Source organism: Schistocerca americana, chromosome 3, assembly GCF_021461395.2.
Source record: "Schistocerca americana isolate TAMUIC-IGC-003095 chromosome 3, iqSchAmer2.1, whole genome shotgun sequence".
In the NCBI taxonomy this organism is placed as follows: Eukaryota; Metazoa; Arthropoda; class Insecta; order Orthoptera; family Acrididae; genus Schistocerca; species Schistocerca americana.
The window spans coordinates 179,750,429-179,764,514 of NC_060121.1; the positions used below are offsets into that span (position 1 = coordinate 179,750,429).

Here is a 14,086-nt window from a genome sequence, read left to right on the forward strand (position 1 = left end):
GAGTGAGATGTTCGTGATTCAGCAATAGTTAGTACAATCAGCCTCCCACACTCAGCAACTCTGAGCACAATTAATTCCACCAGGAAATTAGCACCTTGTTAAATTATAACACTTCAGAATGATACTGAAAGAGCACACCAATCTTTCTGCTACACGCAGAAGTAGGATAATTTAAATTTATCGACAAGAAAAGTTAATAGAAATCAATTATCTTTCCCTGGTTAATCAATAATGTTCCAGGTAGTTGCACCCATATAACTCTGGAATGCCAACACAGTGAGCACACAGTTAAGAAATATAACACCACCTGATTATATTTATTTTAAATTAAGGGAGGGTCGCATCATAATTAAAATGAACGTTCATTTATTGACTGATTTGATTTTCGCATCAAGTGTTGGAAAATACAAGATCTTTTCTCAAAGAATTAAAACAACTGAGCATGATGTACAATTATGAATCCCACTTAATTGGGGAAATTAATAACTGACTTCAGAATTAATATTTGTAAGCAGAAGGCACCTGAAAGTTATTTGGAAGCAACTTCTGGGTCCAACTAATTGAAGGATGGGCGGCTCACAAATGGATCAATACTGGCGAAGCTCGCAACACGATTTTCGCAATACAAACTTTGAGCCAAATAACAACATCACAAGTTGCAGGAAGCTTTAGTTAGCTGAGAGCTGGGCTGACTACAAGTAGCGCAGACTCTATTCGCGACACTTTGTACTCGTAACAGCAACAGATAGCCCCAGGCTGAACATGACACCATTCGTAACCTCTGTGAAAAAGACGCCGCTCTTTGGTGGCAGATAGGTTCGCCCAGCAACCAGCATGATTGATTGATTGAGGGGAGGTATGGGACTAAACAGTGAGGTCACCAGTTCTGCGATCCAGAAGTTACTTGCATAAGACAGAGCGTCCTCTAAAAGTGGACAGATCCAGTCAGAGGCGTCAAATTACAAAGGGAGGAAGCTAAAGCACACACAGTAGAACGTATAAATGGTAGGCCAAAGCAAAAAACCGGAAGAACGGGATAAAAGAGCGGTCTTCGCAAGGGGGAGTGGTCATGGGTCCCAGACCTAAAAAACACGAAGAGAGGCTCCAACCACAACCACCCTGCCCCTGCTCGAGGAGTAAAGCAAACTTATATCTGAAAATACAAACCACTTACACGCAGGAAACTGAGGACTAGTTAAACCATCCGTGAATCGTCTGCTAATATTAAAGATAAAGAATCTAAGAATCTGGAAGGCTATACTTACTACGAAGCGTCGAAAGAAGGTGAGATTCCACCAATATATGGGACATCGTCATTTTGCCTTCACAGCCACATTGTGGGGGTGACTCGTTATGCAAGACAAAACAAAGCGTAGACGACATAAAACAATTGACTCCTTCTGAGAGGAGCAGAAAGAAGAGCGTCAAACTGCAGTAGTCTCCTTAACTGCGTGGAGTTTATTATTGAGAGCAATAGAGCACCAGACGTTATTCCACTTTTGGGCGAAGAGGCATTTGATGTGGGTCACATATCTGCACGTGGAATCATGAAAGCGAGTGGTGGGTAAATATCTGCCTTTCTAGCCAAACGGTCAGCCAGTTCACTCCCTGAGACGCCCACATGACTTGGGACCTGGAGAAAAACAATTGAGCAGGCAGCATGGTCAAGGGCAGAGAGGTCACGGATAGCAGTGACCAAAAGGGCGACGAGAGCAGCATTGGTCTATAGCCTGCAAGCTGCTCATTCAGTCGGAACATATTAAAACACGGAGGGAGGTCTGAGTAAAAAAAAAAAAAAAAAAAAATGGAGAGCCCTGTTGATTGCTAGTAGCTCTGCTGTGAACACATTACATGACCCTGGCAGTAAATGGTGTTCCATGCTAGTAGACGTCAAAAGTGTATCCCACGTTATTTATCGTCTTAGAACCATCAGTGTAGAAGATGGCAGCACCCTGGAACCCTTTAAGAATGGAATGGAGAAGACTTCGAAGTATCACACGTGCAACAGAGATCTTAGGGCCCTGGAATAGGCAAGGTTGGGTGGCGATTGTGGGAGGAAATACATTGGGCACATTCCAGTGAGCAGAGATGGAGATCCCAACAGAGGGAAGTGAGGTTCATTCCAACCGGCAATCCCATGTGTGGGTGTGTATCAGGAGGGAGATATCCATTTGCAAAGAAGATGGGGTATGCAGGTGGGTCAGGAAATCGTCGAAAGGCGATGGCGTAAGAAACCAGGAATCCCCACTTCTGCGAGGAGACTGTCAATGGAACAAGCTCAAAAGGCACCGACAGCCCGATGCACCCCATAGTTTACGAACAGGGTCAGCTAGTTTAGGAGTGGAAGGAGCGGCCGAGTCATAAAGCTGATAAACATAATCTAGTTTGGACAAAACCCGAGCACAGTAAAGATGGAGAAGAGTCTGCACCCCGAGATGTGCGGGTCACAGGGCGGACAGCATTAAGCTTCCACGTGCAGGTAATCTTCATGTGGTGAATATGGGGCCGCCTCATCAGCCTTTTATCAAAAATGAGGCCCATGAAAAGCGGTTGTGCTACAACAGCTAAGCACCGATCGCCAAAATGAAGTTCTGGGTTAAGGTCTGCTGTGGGAAACAGCAAAAATGCATAACCTGTGTGTTTGAGGGAGAAAACGAAGCTATGGGAGAGGGCCTACACAGAGGCCCATCGGATGGCACCTTGGACCTGGCGTTTGGGACGATCTGTCGAGTGTGAGCTGCACCAAATGCGAAAATCGTAGACATACAACGCCCAACAAAGGTTGCAAGCCCACTGATGGCTATGAGGAAGAGTATGATGCTTTACATACAATCCTGTGGGACACCGTTCTCCTGAAACCAAGGAATGCTGAGTGAAGCGCCAATTCAAACCCATAAGAGCTAGTGTGATAAAAACTCGCGGATAAAAATCAGAGGGTATCTAAAATGTGATGGTACCAAGCCATATTGTACGCTCGACGTAGGTCAAAGAAGACCGCAACAAGATGTGGACAGTTAGTAAAAGCCTGTCAGATTACTGTTTCGAATAGGAGTAAATGGTCAGTTCGAGATTGTCCTTTCCAGAAGCCATATTGATACAGGGACAATCCCCCCAAGATTTGAGTGCCCAACGTAGTGGAGAGCTAACCATCCACTCGAACATCGAACAGTTTACAAAGTACGCTGGACAAGCTAATCAAGCAATAGCTGTCGTGGGCTTCTTCCAGGGCTTAAGGAATGGTCATCACAAAAGTGCGTTTCTTGAAGCACAAGACAGAATGCAGAATAAAAAGCAACACGTTGTAAGAATGGGGTGGCGTCTAAAAATAAGATGTCAGATTTGAAGGGGAGATCCCACCTCCAGTGGCACCCAGATGGTCCTGTCCTGGGACTTATGTTCCTTCTTCTTCTCTTTCAGAGGTTGAGGAGGGCAACACACAGAGGGATAACAGGCTTTCACAAGATCTGGAACCAAAAGAGAGCAGGTGGCCTTGGTTCACAGAGACCGTGCCTCCTGTGGCTGAGTTGAGGATGCAGCAGGCCTCCAGCCTGTGGACACTGAAGAAGTGGGGCGGGGGGGTCACTTCTTTGGGTGGCGAGAGTGAGCAGCACATGGAGAGGAAAGCATGGGAAATACAGGGGAGGGGGAGATGAGAGGTGGATGAGGAAGAGGTCGGCAGGGAAAGAATGTAACAAAGACAAAAGTTAAAGAAATTGACACTGGATGGAGGCGATCATACTTTTGGTGAGTCTCAGCATAAGATAGAAGATCCAGGAGCTTGTACTCTACGATGTTCTTTTCTTTATTGTAAACCATGCAATCTGGCGAGAGTGGAAAGCGGCAATCACGACATTTGACACACATAGGTGATAGAATGCAGGCCCTCCCTCACGGAGTGGGTGGCCACTTACCACATAGAGAGTCAACCGTACAGCGAGAGGACATATGCCCAAAATGTAAGCGCTCATTAATGGTGGGACATACTGCTTCAGGTCGCATCGGTAACATGTAACCTTGACCTTCTGTGGGACGGTACTACCAGAATAAAGGCACCATATTGGTGCAATTGTCTTTACAAACTTTCTGCACATGTTGGACAAAATGAATGACATGTCACTCCTGATTAGCCCAGAGTTGCAGGATGAGGTCCTTATGAAAAATCACCTTCTCGATAGTATTAAGAGACTGGCGAGGTATCATAGACACTGGGACGTCGCCATGGAGATCACAATCATCATCAAACTTGTCCTCAACATTCTCCACAAGAAACAATGGTTTTGTGGTGGTGAATGTGTCCCTCTCCGTCCTAGTACAGACCAGATGCCACGGAAAGTGTTCCATCCAAGCTGGCCAGCTTGTAAGCACAGAATTCTGCATTTGTTTGGCTCAAACGTATTGACAGTAAATTAGTTTTCGCTGGCACCATACTGACCCACTGTTTGAAGTCGTCTACATGCACACTGTTCATACTTAGATAGTCTGCAATGTCTCTATACACAGCTTTATCACAAGGCGGTCATCTGTTCAATCTTTCCAACACAATGGATAGTACTATCTGTAATTCGAAAAAGTTTTGAACTGTGGAGTGCTGTAGATAAATGGATGTGATACCTGATTTCACACGGAGTGCAGGGTCGTTGTACACTGTTGGAACAACGGATAGAGTTAGAGCAGCATAGCAAATGTTCGGAAGAGGACGACTCAGGTGATACTCAGCGGTCAACTGCTTTGTGATATATGCTTTAGCACGACAGAGTTCATCCCATTCCACCTCCGTATACCGTACTTTAATACTTTTAGCTGCATTCTCGATCTCTATCACAGAAGGCCACTCTCTGTCTGTGGTTTCTTCTATACCAATATGTGAGCGTTTCAAACCAACGGCAGTTACACACTGAAGAGAAGAGTAGTGGTGCACAGGGCTTAATTGGCATCTTCTCATCCATTACATCCTTTCTCTGTCCATGCAGTATCATTGGAATATTCCGCGATGGCGCGTATGATGGAGGCCAGTAACGACGTGCGTCATGCTGATTAGGGCCCCCGGTGCACTTCAGCGAGTCAGGAGCTGGGTGTCTTCAACCGACAATAACAGCTGATTGTCTTGCTCCATCAAGCTGACCAGCTGCACGACAGGGCCCCAGGATGCTGCTGCTGCTGCTGCTTCTGGTCCCGACGGGCTGGGACACGTCGCTGTTGCAGATACCGACAGGCTGGAGGCTTTCACATCCGCTCATGAGCAAAGAAGAAAAACCATTACAAGTCATGATAGAAACACAAAGACCCTCACATGGCAGTAAACACAGACATTATGCAGGGGGTACTTACTCTTCTGCGACTTCTTCGTATTCCGTTGCTGCTGTGGCTGGATAGCACTGGACGATCAGGACTGGCGCTTCATTCTGCGTGACTGACCGCAACTGGGGCTGCAGAGCTGCTGGGCCTGCCATATATCCCCTTTGGATCTTGCGTTCCTATTGGATACTACCAGTTCCAAGAGCCTCTGGCGGTTTAATTGTGTTACGGGGGTACACTTGGGCTTTCCGCCGACGAGGACTAGTGTTTGAGTCCCAGAAAGGGCACTGCCATTTTTAATTTCCTGTCAGTTCCCGGATGGGGGGTGGGTTGGAATGTGTGCACGGCAGTGGGACAAATAAATTCCCACCGAAATTCTAAATTCCCGCCAATATGGTAGGTTGGGGCAGGGGGGAGGAGGAGGTGGATGAGGGCATTGCAGCACACGTGCAGATGAGAAAACACGTGATGCCATTGGGGTGGCAGCAGCAGCTCAATTACGAATGGCAACATTTACTCATTGACATCGCGACATCTCTGGACTGACTCGCTCAACGGAGTCAGTTTCCACACTCCCCTGAATTCAAGGTACCAGTTATAATCTAAAAAAGAAACTGCCCTTCCAAAATCAAGAAAGGCGCACGAGGGTTCCTTATTAAGTTGAACACAAACATAACGCAGGAACGGATTTCTCGTGACCTCAATCCGCGCGCACTGCTTTGGCGGCTTCGGAGTTTGTCCTGCCTCCCGTTTCTGATGGCATCAGCTGTTCGTGCGTGTCCCGCGCATAATTGGGCATCCTCACACCAAATACATTGTATTCCCACAGCAAACACCCTTTATATCTAGACTGTCTCAGATGGCCGCATGTAGCTACGTTCCCCGCCGACCAACGAGAGACCGTAAATACCACCCTCGGCTCCACATTGTTCATCAGAAAATCCAAGTGCTTCGATGTTAGAAATCAAAGCATCCAAGGTAGTAGGTTTTTGTGAAAAAGATACAATCAATTCTTGGGATTCATGCCGTCTAATATATTTCCAACTACTTCATCTTCAGTGACCGGTAATTCTAAGGTGGCAACCACATACGAATCTTCTCAAGCTAGTCCACTAAGCAATCCAATTATTGCAAAACTAAAACTGCACAATAATACACAATTTTTTTATTTCAGCTATTTTATGGCTTTTTTTGGCTAATGTCGTTTGGAAGAGATGGACGATAGGGCCTGCAAGGGAGCCAGCCATCGCTCGAATCGGCAAGTAGGCTTACGGCGATTCTTTCTCCGTGTGAGATGGGGTTTAGCGTCAGTACGACGAGAGCAAGCAAGACACATCCGTAATGCCGAGGCAGAGCTTCGAACGGACCAGCTGCTACCCCCACCACTGCAACCGCAGCTCCCTCCCTCCACGCGCCCGCGCAGTGCCCAGTCTCCCGTAGCGAGGAGGATGGGGCACACCGCTAGTACAGATTTACGACCCTAGTATAAACAGCTCGACACCTCGCCATAACATGACGAGTATGACACCCTTCGAAATGCCACAGTATTTTAACGCTTCCACCTGACTGGGAAACCGAGAGCTTTTCACCAAAAACAAAGATTAACCGATCTCCAATACGCTAACCGCTCCGATCTCCAATATTATCATTACGGCAAAGAGAACATGATACATCAAGAAACTGAGTATATGCCAAACCAACGCTGTCCACGTCGTGAGGTTCCACAGACACACAAGCAGGAACATTACCGTAGTTCGAATATATGATTTCCTGTTCCCCACACCTGAAGACTTGCAAACAGTGACGAATCAGCAACAATGCGAAACAGAAGCCCCTTTGGTTTTAGAAACAATAGGGGCTTCTCTTTCACATTGTTGCTGATTCCGTTGGTTTTTAGAAACAGTCTTGCACAATATGAATCCTAAATTTAGCTTGTCTAGCATGCAGCTAGTCCTTTTAATTGATCGATGTGCTACAAAATTGGCAAATACCACAGGCAGTATCATATCATTTATATGCAATGTTTTGTACAGGAAATCTAGATACAATTGTAATACAACTTTCTCGTTGTGTAAGACCTTTATCCAGTTGCGGTGATTTGACAGCAATGTGGCCGAAGTGCTTCGACCAGGACGATTAACAACTGCAAAAAGTTCACCTCTGCCCGCTTACCGCGACAACTGCACACATGGCGCTGGCAACGAGAGAGTCCTGCTAAGGCACTCGCAGTGCCATGTTGGGCTGAGTCGACGGCGGGCTGTTGTGTGTGACGTTGCTCGGCAAGTGATTGGTCTCTTGCGAGGGGTGGTAGCCTGTGGTGTTGCTTTTGTTGTCGTCTCCATGGAACGTGGTCAAGATGAAGAACCGGTGGTATGGGGCCACCCTGATGGCGGACATTTCTTCTTGGTGCTTTTACGGTACGGATGAGGTTCAAAGGTGGAGTTTTTGTCTTGTAATCTTTAATGGCAATGACAGTTTGCCGTATGCTAAGTTGCAGTGACCATCTTCTGAATGGTCTGTAGATATAAGATATAACGGAATTAAATTTTAATTACCGTATAATGTATTCACACAGAAGTGACCAAGACGTTTATAAATTTGGATTGGCAAATGAGATTTTAAACTTTGTATTTAACGCTAAACTACCCTGAATTTCATTAAGACGAACGTTACATGTGTGAAGTTGTAGCTTGTGTAAGGTGTTGTTTTAAATTGTGTCAGCGATTATCGAATCTTGGTCCCCATGAAGGAATATCGTGACATTATAGAAGTATGTGGGTTACGTAGTGGTCCTGTATAATGGACGCAGTACACGCCAGTTGGCTATGGCAATCTAGTTGCGTTTGACAAGTTGTAAGTGGCTATTAAAATTTTCGATCTTCTGTGTTCTAGGCCTTAGGACATCCTTACGTTGTGTCGTTCTGATTCTGTTGTACTTGACTGTAATTTTGTAAGCTATCTTAGTCACCTTAGTCGGTATTATTAATTGTGAATTCACAGAACTCAAAATACTGTTGTAACGATTCAAAACCTCGGTGTCTCATACTACTGTGATGAATTTTATCGAAGGCTCGCTGTAGCTGTCCATACCACAGGCAGGCCGCTGCCATTTGCGTGTGTTTTTGCTGTGGTAGATATGTTTCGAGTAGGCGAAATGCTGCGACCATCTCTTTGCAGTATTTTGAAAGTGCAGTTGCCTCTTCACAGTCTACCCATGTAGGCTTGGTGCATTGTGTGTTAACCTGTGCCTGTGATACTGCTGTTTCCCGCTCGCTGTACTTATTCTGTATTTGTCTTTCCTTGTTAGCGAAGCGCCATACACCAATTGTTCCGTTTTTAATTTGCACATAGGTTACTATTAGATAGTATTAATTATCGATTATGTTGCAGGAGCTCATTGCAAGACTTGGACGCCAGAAACTGTCCCGCTATTTCTTTTCTTTGGTGCGAAAGCCTCTAGTACAAACTCAGGATTCAACAACAAGCTGTTGGTAGCAGCATAGCAGACTTGGCAACAGGTTTATGCTCCACTCTGGACAAACATTTAAGCCTTGCTCCAGACTCCATTAGCAATGTAGGTGCAGAACTCACCCACTGCTCCGCTGCTTTTGGAGAGCGGCGATGCATTCATAATTTTTGAGGCTAGACAACCCACTTGTCAACTGTTGTACAGGAACCAGGCACAGCTCTCCTATTTTAGTCATCGTCCTGGTATTTAAAACAGTTTCGCATTAATGTGGAACAGGACCATTCCATTATCAGTTGCTTATACAAGCAAGAAAATTGCAATTCAATTTAAGTGTCTGACGTTTGATGACGGGGTGATAGTGAGTGAAGGAGTTGAACCAGTGAGCGGTAAGATCACTCAACACTATAATCATGGGCAAGAATTGATCGTGGGTAGAAACATATTATTAAACAGAGTTGCCGCCCTGCTTTAGTCATGATTTATTTTCTTAAATTGGAAACAGCTGGACATTACAGTAATACATACGATTAACTGTGAATGTATAACATTATTTGAAGTACAGTACATTTACTTGATAATATGGAAACTACATAAATGTTAATTTCAACATTAATTCGTATCCGTGAAACTTACATTTGTTACTGCTTCATCCAAATCATCCGTACATTGCAGTGAGACTGGGTCACTTAACACATAAGACTGAATTGGTTCACTCTTGTTTATGGTGCAAGGAAGAAGAATGTAATCTTTACAACAGTTATTGTAGTGTCGAACCATGGGCGAAGTGGGAGGGTGGGGGGGGGGGGGGGGAGGCGCAAGACCTCGTGATACGGACTATTTTTAATATTTTGAAAGACGAATGCAACTTGTAAGTAACCATAAAAGAGTTCTAGTTCCGACACTGTCTAAACCCTGCGTAATACCACCTTTTAAATCGTTTTCTTGAAAGAAATGCGCCTGACTACACATTTTTTTCTCCTTTTCCCGAGAGCTGGGGGGGGGGGGGGGGGGCGGGTATGGGCACCCTTGCGTCAAAGCATTGCTCTTACTTAGATAATAGCATTCAGCACCTCAGTTTATTTCCACAATTCTCACTGCAGCACTGAATAACTGTCCCCAAATATTTTCTCGTGATAATATTCGTTGAGATATCAATACACAAACTGAACGGCCTATCATCTTAACCAAGGTGGCATAAGAAAAGTTTGCCAACTTAGCCGTTGAGGAAATGTTTTCACCCTTGGCCTGAAAGCCAATGATCGTACCCTTTCAGACGTCAGAAAAATCTATCCCTTTCCGTAATACGACTACTGCTCTGTTTTCCACGTTCCCCTCCACTACTAGCGCTGTCATCTGCCATCTGTGAGTGCTTTTTGCACGCAGGAGTCACACATAGACGGTGCTCACATTAATGTAACTGGACGGTTATGTGTTAACATCACGTACGTTACTTTCTGAATATAAAGTTACGGTGAATCAGTTCTTAAAAGTTTACTTACACATGAGTCCCAAAGACACACACACACACACACACACACACACACACACACAGAAAGAGAGAGAGAGAGAGAGAGAGAGACGTGTGTGTGTTTGTGTGTGTGTGGGGGGGGGGGCACACCCATATTTTTGGGGGTGGCACATGCCAATGTACCCGGAATTTGTAAATATATCAGTCTCTCTTTCTTTACACTACTGTATACTAGTAACTTAAGTATGTGATCAATAGTTTGGCCTCCTGTGTTACATGCCCACAGTACGTCTTTAGTTATATTACAGCGCTCTAGTAGCTTCTAGATCCACGCGATCTCTTAATATGTACGTAAAGTGGAAGTTTAATCGTTGGTAGATCTTAAGTAAATACGTCTTTGTGATTCTTCTCGGACTCTCTTTCGTTAGAACGACGGTTCAGATCCCCGTCCGACCATCCAGATTTAAGCTGTCGGTGATTTCCCTAAATCGCTCAAGTCAAATGCCGGGATTGTTCCTCCGAAAGGAAACTGCCGCTTTGTTCCCCCGTCCCCGAATAACGATCCGAGTTTGTGCCCCACTTCTAATGACCCCGCTGTCGGCAGAACGTGAAACCGTGATCTTCCTTCCTTCAGTGGTTTTTATATCGTCTGATCAATACAACAACGCATGTGGAATAAGTAGGGCAGACAGTCCTGGCGATGTCCTGGCAGTGGTCTGGATACAAGCCATGTGTGACATTATAGAACTATGAAACATCAGCGATAACGGCCTTACGAAAATCAGATCCTGTTATACGCCTCCTTTGTTTTTGTACACTGTAGACAAACTAGCGGTAGGAAGCTCACAGTGAAACAATGCACTGAATGGAGTCAGAGGCTACGACACCAGTGGAGTCTTGAGAATGGCACTAGGGACATATTACTTATGAAGAGCATAAATTAAAATTGTCAGAATGCAGGAATTCGTTGGCAATCCTACGACTGTGTATTTGGAACTCGCCGTGGGAGATTTTGGTAGACAGATTAAGCTTGCAAATATAAAGGATATTTCAGAATTGCTATTACAGGCTTCTGGGATATGTGGGGGGGGAGTGAGTAGAGAGAACTGTAATGAGAAAGCCATATCTCTAAAGTTACCATTAAATGTGAAGTAAGTCTGAGTATCGGGCGGCTTCCAAACGTCCCCCCTCAAGGTACACACACAAATAAGGTGGTGCTGCCATCAGTCCCCCGCCAAAACGTGCCCTCTGTTTACAATCAGGGTTTCAGCCTTCTGGTGACCTGTTAGTCCGCCACTGAAATGTAACGATGACCGAATCAGTACACGTTTGAAGATACATAGAAATTTTAATCATTTACGGTGATGCTGGAACGGTAGAGCTGCACGACGCATGTATGGAGAAAGTTTTCCGGTTTTCTCAGTCCATCACGTACCATCTTCGTCCCTGAACCACAACAAGTGTGAGAGAGTGTTACGTCTGCTTATAGGTGGGTTGACTGCGGTACTTGGAGTATGCACCACACTATCGGCTTTGAAGAGGGTGTCCTTCGTCACATGAAAGATGCTGCGACGACAAGTACTAGAAACACTGCCCATGCCATGGTCGTGCTGCACACAAGCTGCATTGACTCTGGTACATTATCCGCCACGTATCAACTTCTGTACATGTCATGCCAGAATTTCCATAGTTTTTTTTTCTTTTTCAGATGAATCCCTCATCTCCAGGGAGGCTGATTTGAACTGTCGAAACAGGCACATTTGGGATGACGAAAATCCTCATGCCATATACTGACGTGGATTTCAACAACGGTTCGGTGTGGGCTGGTATGAAAGCGGTGATCTTCCTGAGCCGTTACGTCCTCTGCAGCTCCTGACGGTTCCCAAATACGTGCCTGGTGGAGTTACTGGAAATGTCTTTCTGACATTGTATGCACCCGGCGCATTCTGCACGTGATTTCCGCGGACATTCCAGCCAAAGTTACGGTGATAGGTGCATTGATCGTGGTGGAACCTGGCCATCACGACTGCCAGATTCAACTCGAGTTCATCATGCAGAGCCATATGAAGAGCCTTGTGTGTGAGAATCCTAGATAGATGAGAAGATCGCACTGCACGAGTTCTGGCGACTAAAGAAATTATACAGAACACACCTGCTTTTGTACATCGTGTATACGAAAGAATGCGTCGCAGACACACCTTGTGCAACGAACAACAGAATGGCCGCGTGGACTAGCCTCTATAGAGGACGCGGGCCAGAGCCCTGTTGTTTACGGTGTGTCCATGCCGTGCAGCGCAGGATTTGATAGTGAACAGATCTTCAAAGGGTACATTTCCGAACATCGGTTTGTGATCAGAACTTTGTCTACTAATCCACTATACAACCTGTAAGCTTACTGTTGTGTCGCTGACTTATCGGTAGTTGCCTCTCCGGCAATGGTGGAGCGCATCACTCGAACCTTAGATTAGGAGCAGGAGGAGATCAGTGTTGAACGTCCCATCGACAACGAGGTCATCAGAGACGGCGCAGAAGCTCGGATTAGGTAAGGATAAACTACGTCCGAACAGGCCTTGGAAGGCCCAAGGGTACCGACCGACCGCCGTGTCATCCTCAGGCCACAGGCTTTAATGGGTGCAGGTATGGAGGGGCATGTGGTCAGCAGACCGGTCTCCCGGCCGTATGTCAGTTTACGAGACCGGAGCCGCTACTTCTCAATCAAGTAACTCCTCAGTTTGGGTCACAAGGGCAGAGTGCACCCCGCTTGCCAACAGCGCTCGGTGGACCAGATGGTCACCCATCCAAGTGCTAGCCCAGCCCGACAGCGATTAACTTCGGTGATCTGACGCGAACCGGTGTTACCACTGCGGCAAGTCCGTTGGCATTAGGTAAGGATGGGGAACAAAATCGACCGTTCCCTTTCAAAGGAACTATCCCAGGATTTGCCCGAAGCGATTTAGGGAAATCACGGAAAACTTAAATCAGAATGACCGGACGCGGGTGAATTGTCATCCTCCCGAATCTGAGTCCAGTTTGCTAACAACTGCGCCATCTCGTTCTGCCGTAGCTTAATTACCGTGGAGTACGGACATGGTGCAGTTTCCTGCCGCACGCATTTCTCAAATTGCTGTGATGTAATAAAAATGTTTGCCATTTGTTCACGTATCAGTTCAAATGGTTCAAACGGCTCAGAGCACTATGGGACTTAACTTCTGAGGTCATCAGTCCCCTAGAACTTAGAACTACTTAAACCTAACTAACCTAAGGACATCACATATATCCATGCCCGAGGCAGGATTCGAACCTGCGACCGTAGCGGTCGCGCGGTTCCAGACTGTAGCGCCTAGAACCGCTCGGCCACTCCGGCCGGCTACGTATCAGTATTAATGTTTATCTAAAAGGTGACGATTTCCGTTCTCGTGTACCGCGACGGGAGGTATAGTCAACCGCGCCGGGCGGTTACGGGAACATATCGTGTACGTGATTCTCTCTAATTATGAGTGCCATGTGCCAGAAACATGTATGGTTGGACTGATTATCACGAGCGTAGCTACTTCCTCGTAATGGATATCACACAATGACTTTTTGAAGCAGCCGTGTCGATTCAGTGGCTCGCACGATCGTATAATGAACAAAGGAATTCCTTAGTGCTCTACCACTAACTGGAAAAGCCGTGATTTTCGTCGGCTTATATAGCACCTTTTGAACAGAGAATTTCATGTTTGTTCTGCGTTGCACGTATCTGAATCGGATAAAATTACTTCAACAAGGACTTTAGTACGTCACAAAGGATTACGTGGTTGGAATGCAACTGCCGATTACGTGAATTGTGGAACAATGTTACTTGTGTACGATTT

General features: G+C 45.8%; 1 pseudogene; it reads right to left on the bottom strand.

Moving 5' to 3' along the window:
- Positions 1-12,994: 12,994 nt before the first annotated feature.
- On the bottom strand, positions 12,995-13,112 carry LOC124608131 (annotated as a pseudogene).
- Positions 13,113-14,086: the final 974 nt, after the last annotated feature.